The sequence below is a fragment of the Camellia sinensis genome, chromosome 7 (assembly GCF_055761805.1).
Source record: "Camellia sinensis isolate YWXY chromosome 7, ASM5576180v1, whole genome shotgun sequence".
NCBI lineage: Eukaryota > Viridiplantae > Streptophyta > Magnoliopsida > Ericales > Theaceae > Camellia > Camellia sinensis.
Genome location: NC_138967.1, coordinates 141,486,652 through 141,492,699, shown reverse-complemented (window position 1 = coordinate 141,492,699; position 6,048 = coordinate 141,486,652).

Below are 6,048 nucleotides of genomic sequence, written 5' to 3'. Positions count from 1 at the left end.
GTGGTTGAGATTTAATATTGAAAAATTAATGTGACTTATTATTAAATTTCAACCACACAACGCACCATTCTAAAAAACTTTAAGAAAAAAAAGGATCCTTACTCATTTCTAAATAGGGACGGTTTCTCTCCAATCTTAAATGAAATTGAAAGGTATTATTGGATCTATAGAGGTTTGTTACGGGTTCCGTTTTGATCATTTTAACCGTTTAATATGTAGTATTTGTCAAGTACTATATGTTTGTAAAAAATTACGTTAATCGGATATTGATAACTGTTTCATCGGATCGAATTTCTATTAACCGTTTATTTTTTCACCGTCTATTTTTTTATATAAAACTGATTTGATCACTTAACTATCAATATCCGATCAACGTGATTGTTTGTAGAAATATAATATTTAATGAGTTATATATATTAACGGTCTAAATTATCAAAACGGGACACTTGATGGGCCTCTATAGGCTCAACAATACCTCAATTCGATTTGAAACCGGAAGGAAGTCCGACTTTTTTAAATACTTGTTTGCAATTTTCTTATCGGGGGTAAAATAATGGAGGCCATGTTGGTATGGCCCATGATCTGGTTTTTGGTTTTGTGTGATTGTGTGCTTTGTGCGGTCTGGCGTATGGGAGACCTCGGTGAAAAAGTTCAGTAGATCACTAATCATCCACCCATGTTCTATGCTTCTTGTAATTCTTATGATTTAAATTAGTGTTGATTATGAAATATTGTGGGATTTGATTATAGATTATTGTGCTGGTGTGACTAGCAAATGTTGAGATTGGAGCTACTGTGGTGCTCTTTGACACAGTATGATTTAAATTATTTATTTTATGTAGTTTATCAATTAGAGATATTGACATACAAAAAAATAAATTAATTAAATATTAATAATTATATAATCGAGTCACATTTGTCTTTAAAAAAATAAACAAACGTAATTTTTTGAATAGATTTTTTTAATAAATAACTAAATGTGACAATCATGTTGCTATCGATATGCAACCGAATTCATTTTTTGAATGCATATTTTCAGTGAATTTTATAAAATGAACTATTCAAATAATGAAAATGAGTTCTCAATGAACTCAACGAAGGTTGTTGTATCGAAGGGCCAAAGTAGTTAGTAGTGACTCCCTATCTTAAATTGTTAATTCAAAATTGGTTATTAGATCTCCTACTTTGATACTTGTTTGTCTTAAAATATACAACTTTAATATGGTAATTTTGATTGTGATCAAAGTAATCACTGTTGGTTAAGAATTAATGTGAGTATGATAAATTATTAAGACTCATATTTTTAGATCCAATGATAGAAACTAGAGATACATACATTAAAGCATATAAGAATTTTAGCAACCAACTTTTTCATCCCTAAAAGTTGAAACTTTTGTTATAAAAACAGGCGGATTTCAGCCACGAAAAGTAAAAAAAATAAAAAAATCCGTGACAAAATTTTTAAAATATGATAATGATATTTTGGGGATTAAAATATTTTTTTTGTTAAAAAGTAATTTTGTCACTAAATTTTTATTTTTAAAATCTTAATTTACTGTAGTGATATGATATTTTATCAGGTGTGTATAATAGAATTTCCATTCATGTTTTATCAACTTGAAAATATAATAAATTATGATTTTTAAATATAAAAATTTATAGGCAAAATCACTTTCTAAGAATGAAATATTTAGTTATAAAAAAAATCATTATTTATTTTTAATAATGAAAATAAACATTTATTAATAAATTACTATCCTTTTGTGATCAAAATTTGTCTAAAAAATTTAACTTTTTTTGCACCCAATTTTTTCATCCTTAAAAATTTATTTATTGGCAACATTTTAAAAAAGTTTCGAAAAGTCACTTTTTAAACTTTTCGGAACGATGTTTTAACGATGACGCTCGTGACGAAAATAATTGATCTTCAAATATTTTTTATAACAAGATTTTTACTTTTTTAGACAAAAAAAATTAATTCCTAAAATCTTTATATATTGTAGCAATTTGAAAAGCTTACATCACTACAAGAAAATGCAGAATTGGCGACTAAAATAAGTATTTTCGTCGCTGAAAGTAGTACAAATGGCGACTAAAATCAGTTTAGTCGCCAAACTTGAGCACTTTTGCCGACTAAAGCACTTTAGTCGCCGAATATAGGGCTTTTAGCGACTAAAAGTCAGTTTAGTCGCCGAATATAGGAGTTTTAGCGACTGAAAAAAATTTAGTAGCTAAAAGGCACGGTTTTTGGCGACTAAAAACATTTAGTAGCCAAAACTATAGGTTTTGGCGACTAAAAAATACTTTAGTCGCCGAATATAGGTGTTTTACCGACAAACAAATTTTTTGTAGCCAAAAGTAAAGGTTTTTGGCTACTTAAAAAAATTTAGTAGCTAAAAGTGGACAAATGGCGACTAAAACTGAGTTTAGTCGGCAAAAGTGGAGCTTTTGGCGACAAAAAATCAGTTTAGTCGCCGAAAGTTGTTTTTTTTGGGCGGAAATTAATGTATTTAGCGACAAAACAGCATTTAGTAGCCAAAAAGCATAGAATTGGCGACTAAAATTCATATTTAGTCGCCAAAAGTGCTCCCCTATTTTTTTTAGTAAATACTTTATTTTTTTCGTAAAATATATTAAATAAAAATAATTATTTATATATATATTGTTTTCTATTAATATCGGTCAATATATTATATAAATAATATATGTTGCATTTATATTCATGTGATGTTCTTGTGGCGTAGTGGGGAGAGTGTTGGTAAAGGTTTACAGAGGCTGGGACGTTATCGGTTCGAAACCTGGGAGTAGCAAAGGCTGAATTTTTTTTTTTTGGAAAAATACTTTCAGCGACTAAACTGTTTCGTCGCCAAATGTGTTGTTTTGAGCGACTAATGAGTTTAGTCGGCGATTCATGACCTATTGGCGACTAAAATAGTTGTCGCTAAATGGATAATTTGAAAAAGTGGAATTGAGTATTGGCGACCAAAAGTTTTGTCGCTGAAGACCTAACTTTTTGCCGACTAAAACGTTTTTAGTCGCCAAAACCTTGGGCGACCATTTATTCGCGACAACACTGGCGACAAAAAAAATCAGTCGGGGATATAAAAGTGACTTTGGCGACTAAAAATGGACCTTTGGCGACTAAAAATTTAATCGTCAAAGGTGATTTTTGTTGTAGTGCATATACACAAATGTGTAAAGATTAAAATTAATGTGTAAATTTGAATTTGGTTTTTTTTTTTTTTTTTTGGCCATCTCTACGCACTCCTCACTTTTGCAATTTCTCTTACACACGGAGCCACCATCATTCCAACCTACTTTCACAAATGTATTATACAAATTAATAGACTCTTTAATGTCTTCTGTAATTGAAATAATCCAAAAAATAATAATAATAATAATAATACTTTTTGTAGGAGAGTGATAGATAATTATAGTTGAGTAAAGGCACTAACTTTTCTTCTGTTTATCATATTTTTTCCTTTCTGCTTTTTTTTTTTTTTTTTTCATGAGAGAAGTGTAGAACTTGATTACTCCTACTAGCAATGATTATTGACATATCAAAATCATTGTAAATATATAGGCCAAGTTATATATGGTATTTTATATTGGAAAAAGCGGCAGACCCCACTGGGCGACCCCAGGCCCTAATAGGGTGTGATGGGTTCAAAAAAAAAAAAATTTTTTTTTTCATCCTCTCCCTGCCCCCCACGTGTATGTGGGGTGGTGGGGTCTGCCTCAGCTGAGGGTTTGTAGCAAGGTTCTTTTATATTGGAATGGTATTCCATGGCCTCTTTTGAAATGCATTAAAAAACGTAGCTTATTAATTTAATGGTATTTTGAAAAAATGGTTAAAAATTACTTTTTGATTTTTTTTGAAGTTTTTGTGAGAGAAGGAAATAGGTCAAAAGTTGGGAAAGTCACTTTCCAAAACACTCCTTATTTGAGTTACATTATTTTTTAATTTTTTTTATACATTTTTTCATAATAAATAAAAAAAATCAACTTATAATCCTATAATAAAAAGTCAAAAAATTAAAATAAAAAAAAAAGTCTTCTAATTTTTTTAGGGGCTAAGGCAACCCACAGGACCTGCATGGCGCAGCAACCTAACTCCCATCCCAAGGTGTGAACTCTTAAGAGTCTGTCACTAAGGTTGGTAAACTCATGGTGCCTATTGTACTTGTTTCTCTATCCACCCCTTAGATGATAGTTGCTGTGGTGCCACTGATGGTGGTCGATGCGGTGGCACTAATGGCCCATTTAATGGTGCTCGCTGTGATACCTCCTCTAATGGTGGTGCCACTGATGGTGGATGCACCAATGGTAGGTGTGGAGGCTGAGTAGATGATAGCTGCCGTGGTGCCACTGATGGTGGTCGATGCGGTGGCACTAATGGTGCTTGTTGTGATGCCTCCTCTAATGGTGGCCACTAATAGTGGTCGCTGCAGTGGCTGGTCAGATAGTAGTGGCACTAATGGTCCCTCTGATGATGGTCGATATGATGCCTCCTCTGATGGTGGTGCCGCTGATGTCCTCTTACGTACCATATCGGACATCATGTATAATGGATGATCAGGCTTCCTCTTCCTTGCCATAATAATCTGCAAGTGTCGTGACATTAATTGACATTAGAAACGTAGAAAATGGTTTTGAATCAACTATAATATGACATTAATTGAACTAATACCATTACAAAGACAAAGTAAATTAAGAAACTGAACATTAACTACAACCTTGGCCTGAATTCAATTACTGATGTTTATTAAATATTAGTCTATTTCCACATCAAGTGTTTCTCCTTCTGCGGCTTCCCTTACCCAACCAACTTCTTCATCACGGAGTATTATGTTTTCTTCTAATTGTTGACTCATATATGGCTCGATTTCTGAATCAGTCAAATTCATATCAAACAAACCTCTTTAAGACATCTTCACCACTATTGCAACATACCAAACTTGCTCTGCTTGGGATGCCAAGATGAAAGGTTCATTGGTAATTCGATCATCTCGGTACAACAAATGATTGAAGTTGACCAACGTGAAATTGAAGACATCTTGTATCTTCCCGTGAATGTTGTCAATCCAATCACACTTAAACAACATATGCTTCTCCTCATTGAAATATTGAATCTCAACAATATCTGTCAATTGTCCATAATAGTACACAGACCCCACACGAGGATTCTTGTCTTTCCGACTAGCATAACTTATGGCATCTGCCATCAAAGTTACACCACAATTTTGTGTGGCTCAACGGTCATCCATGGCCTTTACTCGATACCGAAACCCATTCATTATATACCCGTTGAACCTCCTTGCCAGGTTATGACGACCATTTGCTAATACAATAATCTCTTCAGAAAATGTGACATCACTAGTCCTTCGCAAAATTTGAACCTATTTAAAAAAAAAAATTGTAAAATTTAAAATGTACTTTGACTTAGGTAAATAGAATCTGTAGATTTAAATACATACATGTTCCTTGAACTAAATGTGAAAAGTTTCAAAATGTTTACGCCGACGCTGATGATCGTCAACATGAGGCATTTTGACCTTAAGTTCTTCGAGGTGTTTGCTGTGTAGATTGAAATTTTATCCCAAAAAAAAAATTTGGTTCAACATTCAATGAAACATAATAAAATATTGAGTGAGTGACATAACTTACTTTATGAATGGTTGAACCGTGCTTGTATTGAATAAGATATACCGATGAGTTTGTACCCAAGAAGTATTATCTAGATAAAAGCTTGTGCTTTCACCAACAACACGACCCAGATTATCATTCCACTGTAGTTCCTCACGGGTCGATTAGATTTGGTTTCCACATCATTGAGATATTGTGCACAAAAATTCGTGCATTCTTCCATAAGATATCCTTTAGCAATTGAACCCTCTAGATGAGCTCTATTACACACATATTGCTTCAAAGTAAGAAGATACCTCTCAATTAGATACATCCATCGAAACTGAATCGCTCCACCCAATAATGCTTCGTCAGCTAGATGTATAGGTAAGTGCTCCATTATATCAAAAAAAGCAGGAGGAA